This window comes from Chrysoperla carnea, chromosome 5 (genome assembly GCF_905475395.1).
Source record: "Chrysoperla carnea chromosome 5, inChrCarn1.1, whole genome shotgun sequence".
In the NCBI taxonomy this organism is placed as follows: Eukaryota; Metazoa; Arthropoda; class Insecta; order Neuroptera; family Chrysopidae; genus Chrysoperla; species Chrysoperla carnea.
The window spans coordinates 18,520,165-18,543,697 of record NC_058341.1 but is presented as its reverse complement, the minus strand read 5'-3'; the positions used below and the strand labels follow the sequence as shown (position 1 = coordinate 18,543,697).

At 28.4% G+C, this 23,533-nt stretch overlaps 1 protein-coding gene across 1 annotated transcript in view; it reads right to left on the bottom strand.

Moving 5' to 3' along the window:
- Nucleotides 1-23,533, bottom strand: part of LOC123300890 (probable serine/threonine-protein kinase DDB_G0282963) — a 98,937-nt gene that overhangs the window by 42,941 nt on the left and 32,463 nt on the right. Inside the window, exon 3 of the mRNA XM_044883554.1 lies at nt 8,355-8,407. The gene's annotated coding sequence lies outside the window, so the exon portion shown is untranslated. The remainder of the gene's footprint in view (nt 1-8,354; nt 8,408-23,533) is intronic.

Below are 23,533 nucleotides of genomic sequence, written 5' to 3'. Positions count from 1 at the left end.
ATTGTTTTACACAGGTAAAATATATGTATGGTTTTCTATTTTTTAAAATGAATAGTCGTAATTATTCATTGAGTATATCAGAAAAGATGGCCGTGAAATATTTTGTATTGACTATTTTTACAGAAATCTGTAATTTATGGTAATGTCAAATTAAATTAATTTTTAAATTTTTTATTGTTTTTTATTTAATATCTTTATAAATTATATCTCATGTGTTATTCTGATATTTCAGCTATATTGCTGTACTATTTCATTAAAAACCATTCGCTAGTTTAAGCGTGAAAGTAACAAACAAACAAACATGCTTACTTTCGCATTTATAATATATAGAGATAGAGATATACAATATTTTTTTTTTTAAATCTATGAAATCAATAGTAATAAATAGTAGAATACATTATTTCCGGTATGTATCCGGGATATATTAAGTATTTTCCTACATTCAATTGTAATATTTTCTTAATGTATAGTAATTAAGATTTAGTTGATTGAGTAAATTAATATAATAATAACAACGAAAAAAAAATTAGAAATTAATAAATAAGATTATAGATATTAGATTGATATTTACTGAAGATTATACATGGAAAATCTTTCCGGATATTATTTCCAGGTTGAAAGTTAAATTTGGAAATTAAATAATGGAGTGTGGTAGATCATTAAAAAAAAGTTACAACTACTTATAAACGGGTATCACGAAACGACCATGACGGCTAAATAACTTTCTAGAAAAGAATTCCTTTTATAGAAAAAATTTATTGAATGTTTTTGTTCGAAATATTATTTTTATTGACATTATTTTTGCTACAAAAAGATTAACTTGATGCTAACACAAGAAACATCAACTTTAGTGCCCTTATTATACCCTGTATATATATGTAATACATATCAAGGTATACTAAGTTTAGTTCCAAGTTTGTACCGCTTAAAAATATTGATGATACGAACAAAATTGTGGTATAGGTGTTCATAAAATCACCTAAGTAGTGCGTTTCCGGATGTCCGTCCGTCCGTCTGTGAACACGATAACTCAAAAACGAAGAGATATCAAGCTGAAATTTTTTTAGCGTGCGTATATCAGGAAGTTAAAAGTGAGGTTGAGTTCGTAAATGAGCAAAATAGGTTAAGGTCTTGTAAACCGTCAGAGATAGAACAAAAGTTCAACAGTTTCTATACAGGATTTTTCAACAATTTAATCAGCCAATTGTTTGTTTTCACTTTTTTTTTTCAGTTGGCTCATAGAATTTTTTTTTTTGGTTGATTTTAAGCACTACAGACTGGACTAAATAATTTACCGCTAAAAATTAAAATAATCTTTCCTGTGTACCAATACAATGCTTCGCTATATAAACATGTTTTGAACAATACTTGACCATCAATAATGAATTCTATTTACGATAATCAAACGTTAATCGAAACCTAAACAAAACCAAAATATAATTAAAACTATTATAGGGGGAGATATTCCAAGCACATCTTCATTATAGGTATTCCGGTTGGTTAGTCGACCGCGTCACCACATAAAAAAAAATTCAGTCGAATTACTACTACAGTCCTTCTCCTTTTTTGAAGTCGTTTAAAAAAAGAATATTTATCAATTTTAATCTTGCCCATGCAATCAAAAAATCCTCCGGGTACCATGAAAAAGTATGCTAGCGAGAACTATTGGTACAAAAGTTGCCTTTTATATACGGATTCATAGCAAAATGCTCGAATTCTATTGTTAAAATATTTATTAATAATTTTTGTATGCGTGAAAAATGAAATGAATAACCGAACGTTGCACTGGAAATACGTAGGTGTATTATTTGAATATGTAATAAATGTATTAGAACGTCATTTAGTACGTGATAGAATCATTCAGCGTAACGCCGGTTTTTACAACGCCGCTAAAAATTTATATACTATTACTTCATATCAAATAAAATTTTACAATTTAAATGAAAAAATAATAATAAATTGAATATTGGGTGTTTCAAAACTATCGCGTTTAAGTCATATGTGAGAATTATTTCCTAAGAAGAATATTGGAGTGTTTGGATCCGATTGATCATTACCTACCGAGGTAGAGTTTCGTTGAGTATCATTTTATAATTTTAAGAATTTCTCTTAGTCTGCAGATTGAAACTTAATTACATAAATAAATACATTTTCAAATCATTAATTAAAAAATCTTACGTTTACTTATTCGCACCGTGCGTGAGTTTTATTGGAGACATTTCCATGGTAACCACACACTACTTTAGTTAGAGAATTGTATGGATGCATATATAATTTTATGGATTGCATTTATGACTTGAAAATTTAATATTATTGTCTCACAAATTTAAACAAATAATTATGATAATTTACTGAAAAATATTATTTGTACAATTAGATTTCTTATTTTCACAATTTTAAAAGCATTAAGTTTAATTAATTAGTGTTTTTAATCATTTTAATTTGACATTTTCTATAACATTAACATGTAAAGAATTTCAAATTAGTCATAACAGCCTCTTTTATCGCCAAAATTTTTTGACTGGAAGCGCTGGCATCGATTTTATTGTCCCTACCATGACTGCGCACACAACGAATATAGTAACATTTTGTCTATTTGTCATTATTTTAAAAATGGCGGACAATCTTACCCACATATATCATAGACTGCTCTTATGCGATGGTTTTGAAATACCCAGTATATTTTCATTAAAAGCAAGTAATTTTGATTCAAAATGTATACAATCTCTACTAAAGCTGGTATATGAAATTACCGGATCAAATTCAGAAATACTATAATTAAGCGTTAAAATGAACACATTTCAAGTAGAGCAACAAGAAGAAAGTTGTTTAAGTTTTTACTCTTATTTGTCATGTAACGATTATCGAGTGTTCTATTTAGTCTAATTTCTATGACTGCATGTTACTTCCATTTGAGGATTTACTAAATTTTTTAAAGAAAAATATTGATTCGATATTAACTCCATACTTCATTCGCCTAGCGCTTGTTATTTGCCCTATCAGGTCTTATTTCTATGATTGTATATTCGTTGTGTACGTAGATATGGTAGGGACAATAAAATCGATGCCAGCGCTTCCAGTGAAGAATTTTGGCGATAAAGGAGGTCGTTATGACTAATTTGCAATTCTTTACATGTAAATGTTATATAAAATGTCAAATTAAAATTATTGAAAAACATTATTTATTTAAATTTGTGAGACAATAATATTAAATTTTCAATGTAAGTCATAAATACAATCCATACAATTATAAATGCATCCATACAATTCTATAATTAAAGTAGTGTATCGATACCATGGAAACGCCTCCAATAAAACTCACACACGGTGCGAACACCCATATTTGATCCAATATGTGCCTAATTGTTCTAATATAAAAACGCATATCACTGAACTCACCCAAAATTCTAAGACAAGAAGAATTACAATTTCTAACTTTAATTTGTACACTAAACACTATAATTTTAAAATATTCAGTTCACGAATTTTTAAAAAGTGGCAACACTATTTGAACACCAGAAGCGTTATCGCTTATCTGATTTCACGTTTATAAATTAATAAATCTGAACTACTAGTCAACTACAAACTGAACGAGATTTTAAATTTGAAATTATCGATAAACTCATGATTAAAAATATTACAAAATTTATAATTTTACATCAAATTATTATGCAAACGTCATATTTATTATTAAATCGATTTTTTTTTAAATAAAAAGTTATTTTTAATTACTTTTTGTGTGAGAAATGCAGAAGTGAGTTTTTTTCTGGCGTGGATCGAAAATCAATTTCAATTATTATTCATAAATCCAGCGGATTTCGAATTGAAGCTCTGTAGAACTGATATCTCGAGAACCATAAGTCTTATCGATTTTTGGTTGGTCGCATCGTTTTATTTGGACCAAAATTACTCTAAAATGAAGTTTTGATCAAAATAGAATAAAATTAATTTTTCTCGATTTTTTGTGATTTTTTAAGGGGTACCCCTTCGAAAAATTACGAAAAAATCAAAAAAATTTGTTTGTTCCCAATTTTAATAAAAATCATTTTCTAAGCTAATTTTGACCCAAAAATAACGAAAATCGTGTTCATTTGGACGTACGATAAGCGTAATTCAAGATATGCACCATCAATGCAGTGCCTGCTGAAAAACTAGGAATTAATTTAGAACATAATTTTTGAATTTTCCGAAAAGAAAGTTGAGAAACGATTTCAAAAAGCCATGACCTATACAAACCACAAAAGTATTAACCATTTAAAAAAAAAAAACAATTGAAAATTTTTTAAACACATAACCTATAATTTTATTTAAATCAAATATAACCTCAACGTTTAAAATACATTAATTTATCATAATATTATCATTACAAAAACTATGAATTCCAGTGAAAGCAAATAAAGAATTCTTTTTTTATTAAGAATTATCAACTATTATAGGTAAGCCGAGTGCAACTATTACATTATTATTATTATCTCTATATGTTATAAATGCGAAAGTAAGCATGTTTGTTTGTTTGTATGTTACGCTTTTACGCTAAAACTAGCGAATGGTTTTTAATGAAACAGTACAGCAATATAGCTGATATATCAGAATAACACATGAGATATAATTTATAAAGAGATATTAATAAAAAATTTAAAAATTAATTTAATTTGACATTACCATAAATTACAGATTTCTGTAAAAATAGTCAATATAAAATATTTCACGGCCATCCTCTCTGATATGATGAATAATTACGACTATTATACATTTAAAAAAATAGAAAACCATACATATATTTTACCTATGTAAAACAATCCTTACCATTATTTCGAGTGTTATAGAAAGGGAATAAGCGAGAACAATATTTATCAATCTTTACTTTTAAACCCAGCGAAGCGGGTGGGTATCACTCTAGTTTTAAAATAAAATAAAACTAAAACCTAGTAAATTGTTATCTTTTGAATTTATGTTTTAAAAACAATAGAACAATTGAAATCCTATTTATATTTATACAAAATAGAGAAAAAAATATTGTTTTTTGTGTAATATCTAGGTTAGATTTTGTTTTAAATATATGCCTATTTGTCATATTAATCGTTTTATTTATAAGTAAAAAAATATCTATTTTTGTATTGAAAAAGGATATTTATCTCTATTTATGAAATTTTCTATCATTTTGTCATCAGGATGAAAACAGTTAAAAAGTAGGTTCTTCTCTATCAACAATTTTCCTCGCATAAAACTCTTAAGGATGTACGAGCGACAGGTTAATTTTGGATAAAGAGGCTTGATATTTTTTTTAATATGAAGTTGGACTAAGTATAAATCAAATCTAAAAACTTTAAAGGGAGTTGCCAGATTATTTAAATAAATAAATGACATAAAAAGTAAAGAATATTAACATTGGTCTTATGGGAAAATGGTAGATGGATGGATATGTTTTCATAGATTTCTCTAAAACTAGTCGGTGGAAATAAAAAAGAATTAAATTAAATTTAAAAACTTAATAAATTATTGAAAAAAAAAAAAAAAAAACCGTTGTGCCCGACTCATTAAGAATGTATAAGCACGGTTGTGGGGACACAAATATAAAAAAAAAATATAAATTTTCAATTTTGATGGTGAATTATGTTATAACTTGGCAATATAAGACGAAAAGTAAGAATACAATTTTTCGATATCTGAAGTAATTTTCAAAATATCGAAAATTGAAAAATTTGTTTAATGATTTAGCTTTCGATATTTCGAAAACCAAGGAAGATATCGAAAATCTTTTATTCTTATTTTTCGTCTACATTAATGAAGTTATAACAAAATTCATCATCAAAATTGAAAAAAAGGTAAAGATAATTTCAATTACAAGTCAAAACTTGCCTTGGCGCCCGTACTACCTATATCCTCATATGGGTAACAACTTACTTATGTGCTTAGATTTAGATACATATTTGACGTATATCAACTGAAGTGAAGTTTGAAGTAATGACTATATCAAACGCTAGGGGCTCTAAATTTATATTTAACCTACAGTATCTACAGTGTATTTTGAAAAACAATTCATAATCGAATGGCCGGAGCTCCTGGTTGCCCTATAATAATTTCGGAGCTGTCAGCCCTTCTGACAAAACAAAGATGTTCATGCAATCGATCCAAATTTTAAATACTTGGTTATTCCAGAATATTCTCAAACTCTATAATACATATTTTAGTGACTGGATTACCATGAAACCGTTTAAAAAAAATAAATTTCGATCATTTAAAATAAAAATAATAAAATTTAACTGTGTTTAAGAACAATTTAGGTTATGTTTCAATTTTGACAGATGAATAAAAGTTATTTCGCTATATTCTCACACATCTGTTATAAAATAAATGGTTGGTTAACTTATTAACTGACGGTTAATATAACAAAACAAAATAAGTTACTAAAAATTTCACATAGATATTTAAATAAATGATTGATTATAATTATTTAAAAATAATTTGCAATGATATTATTACAACATTTTCATATTTTTATACCATGTATATAAATGTAATATATATCAAGGTATACTAAATTTAGTCCCAAGTTTGTAACGCTTAAAAATATTGATGCAATGAACAAAATTTTGGTATAGGTGTTCATAAAATCATCTAATTAGCCCTTTTTCGGTTGTCCGTCCGTCTGTCTGTTCGCCTGTGAACACGATTACTCAAAAAAGAAAAAAGATATCAACCTGAAATTTTTACAGCATACTCAGGACGTAAAAAGTGGGATCGAGTTCGTAAATGAGCATCATTGGTCAATTGGGGCAATCTTGTACACCGTTAGAGATAGAACAAAAGTATAAATGTAAAAATGTTCCTTATCAAAAAATAAACAACTTTTGTTTGAAATATTTTTTCGTAAACATCACTGTTTACCCGTGAGGGCGCAAATTAGGCGTAAATTGTATAGTATGTATTATTTGGGAATATCAGTTATGTATGTGTGACATGCATGTATATGTAATGTGATAGAATAATCACTCTCTGTAAATGGTATTTCAACAATTAACTCAGTCAACTGTTTGTTTTCACTTGTTCATGATATTTTTAACTAAGACGATTCCGAAAATTCCTGAGTATGTAGAACTATCCACATTATAAAAAAATTTTCAATGATTTGCAACAATTTTAATAAAAAAAATTTAATTTCAATATAATCTTAATTTCAAAATAATCACCCTACAGCCACACAAATACAGGAAATATATACAATAAGTGTTTACATATTTAAAGAGAGATCCGGCCAATTATTTTCTAATAAATCATTCTTATTTATTTTATTTTTATAAGAAATTTTTTTAAATTAAATTTACACAACAGACACAAATCAAAAATGCATTCGGGTCGTGTTTTTTTTTAAACAATAAAAGCGTTGTTTTGTTTGTTACAATTGATTGTTGTGAAAGTGAAGAATTATTATTTTTCACTTATAACTGAATCATCTTTTAAACAAAAAAAAAATATTAAAAAATAATTTTTGTTGCACAATTTTTATGTCTGGTTAATGTTTAATTGAAACTTTCTCTATAATGGAATTCATATAATTTGTATGTGCCATTTAAAATGCATTTTTCTCGGTAAAAAGTCAAATTTAAAAGAAGTGCGAGTGGGTAATTTTGGATAAAATCCTTAATTTTTTTTATATGACTAAGTCTAAATCAATTCTGAAAGTTTTAAGAGGAAGTTGCCATATTATTTAAATAAATAAATTACTTCAAAAGTAGGCATATTTAACATTTATCATTCATATTACACACACATACATATATAACTGATTTTCCCATATAATACAAACTATACAATTTGCGCCCTCACGGGTAAACAGTGATGTTTATGAAAAAATGTTCCAAACAAAATTGTTTATTTTTTTATAAGGAACAATTTTTATATTTAAACTTTTGTTCTATCTCTAACACTTTACAAGATGGGTCCTACGGACCCAAGACCCAATTGACCTATGTTGCTCATTTACGAACTTGAACTCAATTTTACGTCTTAAGAACGCTATAAAAATTTCAACTTGATATGTCTTTTCTTTTTTGAGTAATCGTGATGACAGACGGACAGACGACAGACAGACAACCGGAAATGGACCAATTAAGTGATTTTATGACCACTTATACCAAAATTTTGTTCGTAGCATCAATATTTTTAAGCGTTACAAACTTGGAACTAAACTATGTATATTTCATATAGACATGGTATAAAAATGTGTACTCAGAAGACGCAGAAGAAGCATTACTTTCTCTTTGGTAGTGCCCTTGGGGATGATTTAGTAATACCTTTCGAAATATGTCGTTAAAAAGTAGTAAAATTATTTTAGAGATTCAATTAGCTCTTACCTTGAATGTTATGATTTGAATGATGTGCAGAAAAGTTTCGTCAAACCAAAATTCTAGAACAAAGACATAACAATTAAAGTAAATTTTTATAGTTTTTTTGTGAATAATAATACAATTTTTAATCAAAGTATGATGTCATACAAATGAATCGTCAAAAAATAATTTGTCGAAATACAAATAATTGATAAAAGAAAAATAACTAAAATTTCAAACGAGTTTAAAATACCTATGCAAAATCACAGAAAACAAGTTGGAAGAGTCCAGAAATGCATCCATGTCAGACAAGACAAGTGGATAGCTATAAAAGAAATCCAGCGTGTTGAGAGACTAATATTCAGCGCATGAAATAATCTTCCAGAATGCTTCGAAGAGAAGTTGACATTTGGTGTGCCAACGATCTTCGGGTAGTGTAAACATATTCGTGCTAACAAGTGTTCTCTGGCATGAATATAAAATACAAAGTAAATTACGAAGCCAACTAACAAATAAAAATCTATTTAATGGATTTTAATAAAACTTTACGTTTACAATAATGTAGCTCATACATCAGAATAAAACAAAGACTATAATAATTTATAAAGAGCAGTTGCACGCTCGGTTCGCTGAACAATTTCCATTTTAAAACTAAACAATTTGGCTTCATAATAAATAAGTAATAACATATATTTCGAGTATTATGTATTAGGAGAGAAGTGAGAAATATTAAGCACTAGATTAATACCCATCCACTTCGCTGGGTTAAAACTAAAAATTGATAAAGATTGCTCTCGCTTATCCCCTTTCTATAACACTCGAAATAATGCTAAGAATTGTTTTACACAGGTAAAATATATGTATGGTTTTCTATTTTTTTTAAATGTATAATAGTCGTAATTATTCATTAAGTATATCAGAAAAGATGGCCGTGAAATATTTTATATTGACTATTTTTACAGAAATCTGTAATTTATGGTAATATCAAATTTAATTAATTTTTAATTTTTTTTTAAAATTAATATAAATTTATAAATTATATCTCATGTGTTATTCTGAAGTATGAGCTATATTGTTGTACAGTTTCATTAAAAACCATTCGCTAGTTTTAGCGTGAAAGCGTAACAAACAAACAAACATGTTTACTTTCGCATTTATAATACAGTAGAATCTCGATAAGTTAAACCTCGGTAACATAAAAACCTTAGTTACTTCAAAAAATACTATGTTCCCTTCCCATCAGAGCCCAAAACCTCTATAGCTTAAAATACGCAACCTCTATAACTTAAATAAATAATTTCTGTTAGGCCCTCAGTAACTAAAAGAAATGTTTCCACAAACCTCTATAACATAAAATTGTGTGAATGAGTCATTTTGAAAGAGTGTCAAAACAACTGTACGATCATTTATAGAGCAGTGTAGCAACATAGAAGATAATGTATTCTCCTCTCTATTTGTCATTGAAAATCAAATCGATTTAGAAACAGTGAATTTTTTAAAACAAAAGAAAATCACAGATTTTTATAAGTAGACTAAACCTTTAGTTGTTGTTTTATTTTTATGTAATGTAAGTAATGTGAATAAATATGATTACATATGTATTTTATTTTCAGTATTTTATTGAACCCATCCTTCTGATGCATTCAATAACATAGACCCTTGATAACTAAAAACCTCTATAACTTAAAATATTTTTTGTTTCCCTTGGACTTTAACTTATCGAGATTCTACTGTATATAGAGTATAGAGAATATATAAGCGCAAATACTATAATATTGAAACAAAATTTTTAAGTGGGTTTTTAAAAATTGTGAAATTTTGGCTTTTTTGTCTCAAAAGGTTACCGACCCCTGTTCTAGAGAGATTTGCGACTTGTACCAAGCAAATACAAATCAAATCAGATGCAGTATTTAAAATAGGTACACACTTATTATTGGTAGTTAGTAATAATAATTGGTAACATCACTAGTAGGTAAAAGGTAAGTATAAAAAGTATAGTTATATTAAAAATAATAAACAGTTATTTTAGATAGTGGGTTTATATGTATGTAGTATTAATAAACTATAAGTATATAAAAACAATACAAGGTCAGTAGTAATATAGCATACCTATATTTAAGACAGGGTAACGTATTGTACCTTAGAAAACAATCTAAATCTACATTTATAAAAGAGATCCAATTTCAGTTTCCTATATACACTTTCGTTTGTTTCAAATTTTGAAATATTCCATTTATATTATGAATCGTATAACAACGCACAGTGGAGTAAAGTTCAAAGATTATTTAGATGCAAAAGCATACACGCCTTCATCATATTCGTCTTCAAACCAAATTAATTCATTTTCTTCTTCAATTTTTTTAATTTCTTCTGCTAGTGAGCCACTTTTTATCTTATCTATACTTTATTTCCACGTAACGTGATTCTGGAATAATTATAAGTTGTAAAGTTCCACTGACAAACTGCTTGCTCCTTTTCTGGACTCTTCCCTTAAGCTACCCTAATCTATCCTTATTATTTAGCTACCCTAGTCTTTAAAGAAAGTTCACGCAAGATTTTTTTCATAAACATACTATAGAAAACTTAAACTTTGCCTAGTTACAAACAATTTTCCCGAAAAAGCCTGACATATTAACAAAAAAAATTGTGTATGAAAAATTTAATGAAAAAAATTACCTTTTTTAACAGCAAATATGAATCAATATCCAATATAAATCTTTAGTCAATTACACTAATTAACACAGTAAACATAAATTGAACGACACGGTAAATCGAAAGCAGCAACAATAATAATATGCATCCGGAAGAGCATGCAGATTGCGGCTTGCAAAACAGGTGGGGGTTGAAGTTGAGGTAACTCAAGTGGCTTTTTTGTGATGGAATGGCTATCTAACTATACGAAAAAACAATTTTCAATGCAAAACAGAGAAGTTGAGTTTTCTGACTTTTGACCAGAAAGAAATTTGATATAAATACTCCACTGTGCAATGCTCAATGCTTAAATTGTTGACTGTGTTTTATAACAATTCTGTAAGAACTGTCTATGCTTTGACGGGAAGATGGCCAATTTAATCGTCTTAGTCAGCAAAGCATTCGCATCATTGTACAAAAATAGGAAAAACTGTAAGCACTGGAGATAGGATAAATAATGTATATCATCGTAGCCAAGAATACACCATTGATTTTCTTTTTGTGACGGGTTTCTCTTAAGAGTCACGTCTGTATCGACAAACCTGCAACGTTAGAGCACCTAACAACACTTTTTTTTAGTTCTCTCAAATTTCTGGAACCTCAAACGGGTACCTTTTGTCCCGATGGAGGTCTCTAGATTGTTTAAATGGTAAATGCAACACTGTCACCAACATTGCCTCCAAGGTACAATAATTGTAATTTCCCCTACCTACTACAAGAAACAATATTATATTATTGTGTAAATTGTGTTACATTACAAATTACATACTTGATTATGATTATTTGTTACATACACTTTAATAAATAACAAAACAATTTAACACTACATCTACATATTCTATGTACAAACAGGTAGAGATTGTTACGAACTAAGAGAGACTGTTGACTCTGTTCATATGCGCTGCACTCAGAACGCACAGCAATCAAGTCAAGAATTAAAAACTGTTATTTTCTATATTGGAATTTTTTTGTGTTTTGTGTTTACATAATTTTTTAATGAATAAATTAAATTTTTAGTGTAGAAATTTAAATATAACTGTAAGAGTTTTTAGGGTGAGTAGAAGACATTTGGAGAAATGCACTACAATGCAAGCATTATTCCTAATATTCTAGGATATGATAAGTAAAAAAATCCATGAACCTTAACTTTCTGCGGCGTGGTAAATAAGCACCTGAGTCGATGTGAAGCATTTTCACAAACGATTTCTTTAGAAAAACAAACCACTTTGATTGGAAAATTTTTTAAAGATTGCCTAGATTCCACAGAAAAAACAATTTTGGGTAAAACTTTTCAGTTCGATTTTGCCCAAACGGTACGGTTTGCGGAAAAATATTTCGAACTAAAAATATTACTGTTTTAATCAATAACAACTTTCTAATTTAAAGTATTACCAGTTATGGAGTATATGTATTACCAGTTAAGGAGTAGAGAAAGCTTTTAATGCCAGCGTGAGATTTGCGCTTAATACACCCAATACACCCAATTATTAAACTTCTTCACCGTAAATTGGTGAACTGGCTTGTATGAACATCGTATTTTTATACCATGCATATATGTAATATGCAAGGTATACTAAGTTTAGTCCCAAGTTTGTAACGCTTAAAAATATTGATGCTACCAACAAAATTTTGGTATAGGTGTTCATAAAATCACCTAATTAGTCCATTTTCAGATGTCCGTCTGTTGACACGATAAATCAAAAACGAAAAATGATGATCAAGCTGAAATTTTTACAGCGTGCTCAGGACGTAAAAAGTGAGGTCGAGTTCGTAAATGAGCAACATAGGTTAATTAGGTCTTGGGTCCGTAGTACCCATCTTGTAAACCGTTAGCGATAGAACAAAAGTGTTAAAAATGTTCCTTATGAAAAAATAAACAACTTTTGTTTGAAACAGTTTTTTGTAAACATTTACTCACGAGGGCGCACATTAGATGCAAATTTTTACAGTATGTATTAATATTGGATTATCAGTTATATATGTGTGACATGTATGTATGTGTAATGTGATAGAGTAATTAACACTGTCTATGCATGGTATTTCAACAATTAACTCAGTGAATTGTTTGTTTTCACTTCACTTTAGGAATGTTTTTAATTCTTCGTCAAAACTATGTTTTATGAATAAGTTTGTAGATATTATTTTAAAAATTTGCCACGGATTTAACGGAGAATTTATTCCATTATACAACTTGCTGCAGTTATACAATCCTAAGTGGAAACATTCGGAGTACCTTCGTGAGAAAAGTACCTCGTGTATTATGAATAAATATTATCGAGATAATTGTTTAAATAGACAGTCTTTTATTGTGTTGTCTTAAAAGAAATAGGATATAAGTAGTTTTCTTTATAGTAAATAATTACTTTGGACATATTTCAGATAAAAAAACATTCAAGTGTTTTTTAAACATGAAGGTCATCCAACAAATATTATGTTTCTTGTACTTACTTCGTTTATCTAAAAGTTTAATCAATTGGTAACCTTTAATGGTTTACTAAAACTAACATAAAACATTTCAAAGATTTGATTTAATTTAAATATATCCTCAAGTGTCATACATGACGCTTGATTAAGAATATTCGAACGAATGTGTAAATGAAATGAATTTAGATTAGGTTAGGTTAGAGTGGCTGACTTAGTGAGGGACACACTTAGACCATAGGCTCCGCTATAATATCGAAAAGGGCGTGATATCGACCCATCTCAGTCAGTACTCCATGTACGATTTGGAGCTGTTAAAGAATACCAGGAGTGATTGGACGACAAGTGGGTGAGGTCGTACAAGGAAAGGCTGGCTTAAGTGAGTCCATTTCCTCATGGTAAGAGCTGAACAGTGGCAGAGAAAATGAGACATCGTTTCTCTCCCCCTCCCCACTGTGAAAGCTCCTGGAAAAGTCTTAATACACTGCCAGGGCCAGAAGTTCAGCGTATCTGCTCTGCCCAGCTAGTGTCCTGTAATAGTCGCAACAATTTTGGTAATATAAATTCTTGGAAGCAATATAAGATCTTCGAAATGTCAACGATTATACTCAGATCATAATTGTCTTGTAGTATCGTAAATACGTTCTTGTCTCCGTCTAAGATGGGCCTGGATACCTATATTGATACTTGTATCCGACAACATTGTGTCATTTTTAACAAGCTCACCGGTTTCACAATTTCCTGGACTGTGTCCCAGTTCTTATACCAAATTTACATTCATTTGTTTCGCCAGCTCTTTTTTTTAAGGACGTTAGACAGCTCTGGGATAGAAAGAATTTGTATTTTACGTAAATATATATACGAATCACCTCTCAATTATTCTTTCAGCTTCTAAAATTAGTATCCAGTATTCAAAAAATTTATAGGCTAACTAATTCCCAGCTATGAATAAATCGCCCAATTTTTAATCTATTCAAGATTTATTAGATGATATGAAAATAATAAATAATATTTTTTATTAAATTTAATTACAGAGTACTAAAATATGTAATTATTTCAGTTAATTTATTAAATGAATTCAGTTAAAAATAAATAAATTTTTAATAGGTTAATAAGACAACAGCATACAAAAAGAAACATACTTAGAAACCCAGTGAAATTATACCAAATGATAAACAAGCAACCAACATGTGAATGAATTTTAATATTTTTTAAACTATTCATTTGATTAATTTTGACGTTGTAGACGAGAGGAGAAAGAAGGGGTATACACTTACCAGCTAAATTAACTGTTCACCTGTTAATTTTACTTAACTGTAAGCGTCCATGCTAAAAGAAAATGGGACTTTATAGTAATAGTCGTATTTTTTCGAAACTCTTGCTCAAAAACTAATTATCCAAATTTAATGAAATTTGGCATGCACATTTTTTACAAAGCCCAAGTTTACAATTTCTGCAATTTCAATCATCTGCTGTTTCAATTTTAATGGTGAGTCATGTTGTTATAACTTGACAATATAAGACGAAAAGTAAGAGTAAAAATTTTCGATATTTGGAGTAATTTTCAAAATATTGAAAATTGCAAAATTTTGTTTAATTATTTAGCTTTCGATATATTTGGAAAACCAAGGTAGATATCGAACAATTTTATTCTTATTTTTCGTCTACAATCATGAAGTTATAACAAAATTCATCATCAAAATTGAAAATAAGATACAAATAATTTCAAACAAAAGTCTAAACTTGCCTTGGCGCTCGTAATTTCTTAATAAAAGAATACATTCACAAAAACAACACGGCATATTTATTCAATCTCAAACGATATTGGGTGAACGGTAAACTTTGCCAGTGAGTGTAGCATAATTATTTAAAAAAATTCACATCCATTATAAAGGTGTATAGAGTTTTTGATGAATTTGTATATAATAATAAAATTATTATTTATATACAAATCTGTGTCAAGATTAATCTGCTGTGTAATATTCCACTTCCTTTAATTCTGTGTATTCTTCATCTATCTTACGTTTGGCTAATGATTTGCTTATAGTGATAGTTATTGGGATGGTCTTTGTTATGTGAATATCATAGACAAGTGATTATTATTTGCATATTTGCATATTTAAACCTTCTGTTATACACATTACTACTATTTCGATAAACCACATAAAGATAAATTGGCTATTTTTGTTGGCTTAGGGTAGTACGAGCGTAAAATCAAGCCCTTTATCCAAAATTTCCCTGACGCTCGTACATCCTTAAATTGAGACATAGTTATTGAAATAAATATCACGATACTCAGTTCTTAGAAATTTGAAAGGTTTTAACCAAAGTCGTGCCTATAACAACTTGTTTCCCATACAAAAATATATAACGGACTATTTTTCTTCCCGGCCAAACAGTCAACAAGGAATATTATTTGAACGTTATGCATCATTTGCGTAACGCTATCCGCCTAAAAAGGCCGGAATTGTGGAATATGAACAGACAATTCATGGTTTTTACACCATGATAATGCATCATCCTATACTGCACTCAATTCGTGATCATTTCGTCAAAAACTCAACCCACATCGTTCCGTAACCACCGTATTCACCTGATCTAGCGCCTTCTGGCTGTTCAGCAAGTTCAAAAGACCGCTCCGGGGACACCGTTTTGATACGATAGAGGAGATTGAAGGCGCAGCGAACTGAAGGCAATCCCGGAAATTGACAACAAGTGTTTCAAAGATTGAAAAATCTGTTGGCATAAGTGCATTGCATCGGGAGGGTTTTACTTTGAGTTGGATGAAATTGATTTGGAAGAATAAATTAAGAATTTTCACAATAAATAAAATGTCACCTTATTTTTTGGGCACAGTAGTATAACGTAAGATATGTAGACTCGAATTTCAATTTATGTTATGTTTAAATCGCAAATCATGAGAGGTATCGATGATCCATAAGCCCATAATAAAACTGCAGCAGGTGTAGAAAAATGTGATAACTTCCGCATACCTTATATACATTAAAATCATATTAATATCTCAACAATTCTAAATTAATAATAAACATTAAATATATTATGTATGTTATTATTTAAATATAATAACAAAAGAATAATGAACTTCTTATTTTGCTGATGGGTCAAATCATATACATAGTTGATCGTGTGATGAGAGCCCCAGGTCCCACACAACAATACTATTCAAATTTCTTTTGTTAGATAGTCAAAATTAAAATGGAATGTAGGTTTAGCGAAAAATTTAACTAGCTTTATATCTTCGATATAAATAATCGGATCGTGATCAACTAACTATAACTATTAATTCAAAAACTGATACTTTTACAGTTTTAAATCAAAACCTGAAAAATTTTATCATTAATTGAAAAATGAAAAGAGAAATATATAATAAATTTGAAAGCATACAAGAAATAGATTAGGTTTTACGCAAAAAAACTATTAAATGAAATCGAAAGCTTGTTCATTACCCTTTTTACCCGACTGTCAAGAAGTGGTCATGTTTTTCGCGCGTATCTTGTATGTGAATTTCTATATTACTTCATATCTTCCAAACGGCTCAATCGATTTCAACATTTAAGGTATCATTATATTTGTCTCAAAAATCCAAGAGTTATTAGATAGGTGTTTGAAAAAATTTTTGGCGTAAAACAGTACGTAAGTAAAAAAAATTTAACCAAACCTATCGAGTAAGGTATCAAACTAAAGAAAATTAAAAGGACCTTAGAAAAATACATATAAGTTATATGTTTAAATTGAATTAGGAATAAAAAATTGGTTTAAAAGTTTTAATATAGTATACTATAAACAAATGTTAAGTCTACTTCGGTTTTAATAGACTATACTATGGACTGAAAGCCTAAGTAAAATACCCGCATTAAGTTTAATAGCAGGTGGGACCCAATTTCAATTTATAAACCGAAAGTAAATTAAATTAAAACCCGAAAGTGGGTACTTAACTTAGGCTTTCAACTCATAATATAGTCAGTTAAATCGAATTTTAGGTTATAAATCATTCAGATTTTATCTACATAATTAGATTACAATCAAATCAATCGCACATTTTACTTCCGGTTTATTACACGAAATTGAATAATAAAAGAATTTAACGCAATAAATACTTATTTAAATACAAAGATTAAATTAAAGATTAAAAAAATAGTATTCATCTAAAAAAAAATTAATTATTTGTCAAATAATATTTTTAATTAAAAAAAACATTTAGATTTAAAAAACAAACAAACAAAACCTTGATTTTAATTTCAAATAACAAACAAAATGTAATTCATAATATATGTGACATTGAGTTGAAAAAATTGCATTCGTGTCTAGAACTCGAATAGCCTAATTGGTAGGGCGCTTGACATGAATCCAAGAAGTCCGGGTTCGAGTCCTGGTTCGAGTGTATTTTTTTCAATTCTCTTTAATTAAGATTGCTAGACAAGACATTTGTCAATTTAGTTTACGATTGAATGTAACATATTATATATCAAAACTAGTCGAAAGACCATGATGTAAATATTGTGTGCATAATTAAATGTGAACAACAATAATAAGTAATAATAATAAATAAGGTGGATAAACAAAGTAAAAAAATTCATTGAGTTGAAAAAATTGCATTCGTGTCTAGAACTCGAATAGCCTAATTGGTAGGGCGCTTGACATGAATCCAAGAAGTCCGGGTTCGAGTCCTGGTTCGAGTGTATTTTTTTCAATTCTCTTTAATTAAGATTGCTAGACAAGACATTTGTCAATTTAGTTTACGATTGAATGTAACATATTATATATCAAAACTAGTCGAAAGACCATGATGTAAATATTGTGTGCATAATTAAATGTGAACAACAATAATAAGTAATAATAATAAATAAGGTGGATAAACAAAGTAAAAAAATTCATTGAGTTGAAAAAATTGCATTCGTGTCTAGAACTCGAATAGCCTAATTGGTAGGGCGCTTGACATGAATCCAAGAAGTCCGGGTTCGAGTCCTGGTTCGAGTGTATTTTTTTCAATTCTCTTTAATTAAGATTGCTAGACAAGACATTTGTCAATTTAGTTTACGATTGAATGTAACATATTATATATCAAAACTAGTCGAAAGACCATGATGTAAATATTGTGTGCATAATTAAATGTGAACAACAATAATAAGTAATAATAATAAATAAGGTGGATAAACAAAGTAAAAAAATTCATTGAGTTGAAAAAATTGCATTCGTGTCTAGAACTCGAATAGCCTAATTGGTAGGGCGCTTGACATGAATCCAAGAAGTCCGGGTTCGAGTCCTGGTTCGAGTGTATTTTTTTCAATTCTCTTTAATTAAGATTGCTAGACAAGACATTTGTCAATTTAGTTTACGATTGAATGTAACATATTATATATCAAAACTAGTCGAAAGACCATGATGTAAATATTGTGTGCATAATTAAATGTGAACAACAATAATAAGTAATATGTGACCACATTTTTCGATTTGATGATTTAATTAAATTTTCTTCTTTTTAAAGCACATAAACACACAAAAAACTTTCTCGTTTTGTTTGTTTTTTTGTTTTTATTTAATTAGCATGGACTTATTTTACCTATTCATTTAAACCTATGATTTAGATTTTTTGGTCAAATTTGACCAACCAATTGACAAAGATTCTGTAGCAATTTTTATATGATTTTTGCGATTTCACCTACATTTCATACACATTCTATTAAAACGTAAGACGAATGTTTCAATTACTTAGTGGGCATTAAAGTGGTTGTCTTTGTACAATATTGTTAAAATAGTGTACTACATCATACAGCAGTGGTATGTACGTATAGATATGCTTAGCACACTCAAATAAGTATTAATTTTAACATGCTTTTAACTACTGTGCATTTATCAGGTATTCTGTATGATAATATCATAATAATAAACGTCTGTAATTCTGTATATAATAGACATCTCTCTTACACTACTTATACTCTAAATATAATTGTTTCTGTTATACAAAAAATTTAAATAACTTTGAGTGACTATATCTCAAGAATGAAGGACGATAGGATTCGTATTTTCGGAGAAAATTGCTCTTCATGGACGATTTTGGAGGATATCTCAGAAATTATGCTTCCAACAATTAAATAAACCCGATTTTTGAACTTTTTGGGTCAAAATTACCTTATATACTGAGTTTTATCGAAATAGGGAAAAAAAATTTGTTATCGATTTTTTCGATTTTTTTCAAAGGGGTACCCCTTAAAAAAATTGTAAAAAATCGAAAAAATTTTGTTGTCACCGATTTTGATAAAACTCAGTTTTATAAGGTAATTTTGACCCAACAAATTCAAAAATCGGGTTTATATGACGGTTGGATTCATATTTTCGGAGAAAATTGTTCTTAATGGACGATTTTGGAAGATATCTCAGAAATTATGCTTCCAACAGTTAAATAAACCCGATTTTTGAACTTTTTGGGTCAAAATTACCATATATACTGAGTTTTATCGAAATAGGGAAAAAAAAATTTTTCTCGATTTTTTCGATTTTTTTCAAAGGGGTACCCCTTAAAAAAATTGTAAAAAATCGAAAAAATTTTGTTGTCACCGATTTTGATAAAACTCAGTACATAAGGCAATTTTGACCCAACAAATTCAAAAATTGGGTTTATATGACGATAGGATTCGTATTTTCGGAGAAAATTGCTCTTAATGGACGATTTTGGAAGATATCTCAAAAATTATGCTTCCAACAATTAAATAAAAACGATTTTTGAACTTTTTGGGTCAAAATTACCTTATATACTGAGTTTTATCGAAATAGGGAATAAAAATTTTTTCTCGATTTTTTCGATTTTTTCGATTTTTTTCAAAGGGGTACCCCTTAAAAAAATTGTAAAAAAACGTTGGTTTCATTTGTCTGATTTGAAGTGTCTAAGTAAATAAAACCTTTAAAACATTTTAGTTTTTTTTTAGATATCAAAATTTTGATGAATAAATATCGGATATTTTCGAACCCTGTTCCTGATATAATATGAAATATTTTTAGAAGTTTTGTCAATGCGAAAAGAAGTATTATAGACTACAAGCCCATGTTGCAATTCGCGGAAAACTAACACCATGGTGCTTAAACTTACTTTTACATATGGGAGCATCTTTTCCAACATGATTCCTGGTGGGTCATTACACCCGAAAAATTATAGTATGGGCTTGTCGACTATTACTATTAAAAAGTAAAAGACAAAAAGTTTTTAGTAATAAATAAGACCAAAAAACAACCATGATCTTGAATTTGCGCATCACAATTTAACTAAATTAAAATTCGATTTCTAATCAAAAGCTAATTACACATCTTACATCTAATGTCAATGAAATAAATAGTAATTAATTTCAAAATTTCTGCAGGGTATTTGTAAGAAAAAACCTTCACTCTAATTTTTTTTTTCATTATCAGACTCTAACAAACAACTAATTTTTTTCCATTATATCGATTGATATCACTTTACTGTATAAATTGATAATAATCGAATCAAATTCACATAAGTTGCTTTTACCATAATAACAATTAATAGAAACACATTAAAATTAATTGTAAGTAACGTGTGATTTAAATGGTTGACTGATAACTATAAAACATTTTATATGACGGATGCAGTTTACTTTGGATCTAAATTAAAAAGAAATAGATATTCAGAGGACAGAAATTTATTTTTGAGTAAATAATGCAATAAAATTGATTTTCTTAATAGAGAGGAAGATATTTGGTACTCGACGTGATTTTGGCATCAAAATGGTGATAAGTTTACGAGTTCTTCGACTTTCAACTTATCTTACTTCTTTTTTTTTAAATTATCACGTGATACTGGTTTCATTTTTTTTTTAAATGTTATATAGTGTTGATTTATTAAGTGTACCAGAACAGGTGGCCATGAATTACATTGCGTTCACCATTTTTACAGAAATATTTAATTTATGGTTCAAAATGATGCTCATAGACGGCGTAGTTAAATGTAATAAACTAAATTTATTTATTTTTTTTTAAATATATCTATCTTTATAATTTATAGCTCATGTGTTAATCTCATGTATGATCTACATGTACAGTTTCATTCAAATCCATGACGCATAATAAAAAATCAAGGCTATGATTACGTCCCCGAAAAATAACCCAACCGCCGTAAAAATGCTACAAATTCTAGAGTTTTTGTGTACCAAATTGTTTGAAGATCGTCATAAAACAATAACAAAAATTACAGGTGTTCGAAAATTTTTATTATCACCGATACAGTTTATTGATTAGCTCCAGCGAATCGCAACTACAACTCGTTTTAACATCTGTTATATTAAATACAAACGACATCAAAATCTTAATGTACTACGTCACCATCAACCTTTAATAATCTCTCAGTATAATAAAGAAATTAGAGAAATCTTACACGAGTGATATTTATTAAATACAGAGATGGCTTTACATTATCTAATATAGTTTTTTAAATGAAAAAAAAAAATCAACATTTAAAAAAAGTGAAATGGAACGTGTTAATTAGAAACTTTTATTTTGGACATCAGAACCAAGCGCTCTACTATGCGAAGAAAGTTTTTGTATGTGATCATTTGGAACTAAATAGTTTTTTAAAATATTTTAATTGTGTTTTCAAAGTTGTAAATTATCATAAATTTTATTATCGATGACTTGAAAAGAGAATTATTATTGATCGGTCTTTTTTATTCTTTTTTATTCTTTTGTATACTTTTTTTTGAAATATGATAATTTGTTTCCATAAATTGTATTATAAATGATCACGTACAGTTACATGACTTTGAAATTACGTGTCTTTGAAAAGAATACTTCTTTAAATGCACTCACGATTTGGTTATGCTCTTTTGTAATTTTCAATTACATGTGTTTTATTGTTAAATTTGTAAATTCTTATTTTAAAGATGGATTGCGTAGTATTTTATTTCGTCATGCGATAACTGATAGCGTAGGAATAGAACTGCCTTAATCAGTCTGCATATTTCGTGTGCGTAGTCATGATAGGGACAATAAAAACGATGTCAGCGCTTCCAGTGAAAAATTTTGGCGATATAGTAGGCTTTTATAACTAATTCATGCAATTGAATTGCAACATTAACATGCAATTCTTTACATGTTAATGTTATAGAAAATGTCAAATTAAAATTATTGAAAAACACTAATTAATTATAAACTTAATGCATTAAAAATTGTGAAAATAAGAAATCAAATTGCACAAATATTATTTTTCAAATGTAAATTATCATAATTATTTAGTTAAATTTGTGAGACAATAATATTAAATATTCAATGTAAGTTATAAATGCAATCCATACAATTATATATGCATCCATACAATTCTATAATTAAAGTAGTGTATCGTTACCATGGAAACGCTTGCAATAAAACTCACACACGGTGCGAATTAAACGATGATTATTTGATTAAAATTTAAAAGTAACTTTTTTCCATGTCTCTAATAAATGAATTTAAAAAAAATAATCCAATCCTGTAATTAAATTGTAGATGATTTTGTTAAAATTATTTACGATATAAATATTTTCTTAAAATGGTAAAATTTTAAGATTAGTAGGTTTTCAAACCAGATTAAATCTATAACAAGAAAACAAGATATATACAAACTAAGCAATGGATGAAGAAAAAAAAATGAAACCGTAAATTAAAAAATTGATTCATCATCTCACTTGTTGCGTTATGAGTAAGTAATATTATTATAAACAGAGAAATAATATGAAAACCTGTTAAAAAAAATGTAGTCTACTTTTGGTTGTGAACATTTAATCATACTTTTGTGATTAACAGCAGGGTATTAATTAATAAATATTTTTGTATCACATTCATAAATTAATAACATAATTTTTTGATTTATTAAATAAAATATTAATTTGGTAAATATTGTATAATGAAAAGTGTTCAGATATTAACACAGTAAAGAGTACAGAACAAATATATGTAAACCTGGTACGGGTACCGGGACACAGGGCCATTCCAGGAAATTGCGAAGCCAGAAATGGCACAATGCTGCCGGACACGAGCATCAATAAATACCCGGGAGTTCCATTTGTGAACTGCAAGTTACTCCTGAAAGA